General features: G+C 54.1%; 1 protein-coding gene across 2 annotated transcripts in view; it reads left to right on the top strand.

The window, feature by feature from the left end:
* The window catches only part of NUMA1 (nuclear mitotic apparatus protein 1), an 83,805-nt gene that overhangs the window by 63,786 nt on the left and 19,729 nt on the right, over positions 1-290 (top strand). The gene's annotated exons all lie outside the window — the stretch shown is intronic.

Here is a 290-nt window from a genome sequence, read left to right as displayed (position 1 = left end):
GCCACTGCACTCCAGCCTGGGTGATAGAGCGAGACTCCGTCTCAACAAAAAAAAAAAGCTTCCTGGCTGGGTGTGGTGGCTCACGCCTATAGTCCCAGCACTTTGGGAGGCTGAGACAGGGGGATTGCTTGAAGCCAGGAGCTCAAGATCAGCCTGGGTAACATAGCGAGACCCTGTCTCAACAAAAAAGATTTTTTTAAAAAAATGAGGCCGGGCGCGGTGGCTCAAGCCTGTAATCCCAGCACTTTGGGAGGCCGAGACGGGCGGATCACGAGGTCAGGAGATCGAGA

This window comes from Colobus angolensis, unplaced genomic scaffold (genome assembly GCF_000951035.1).
Source record: "Colobus angolensis palliatus isolate OR3802 unplaced genomic scaffold, Cang.pa_1.0 Scaffold424, whole genome shotgun sequence".
NCBI lineage: Eukaryota > Metazoa > Chordata > Mammalia > Primates > Cercopithecidae > Colobus > Colobus angolensis.
This window is presented reverse-complemented; position numbering and strand designations above follow the sequence as displayed.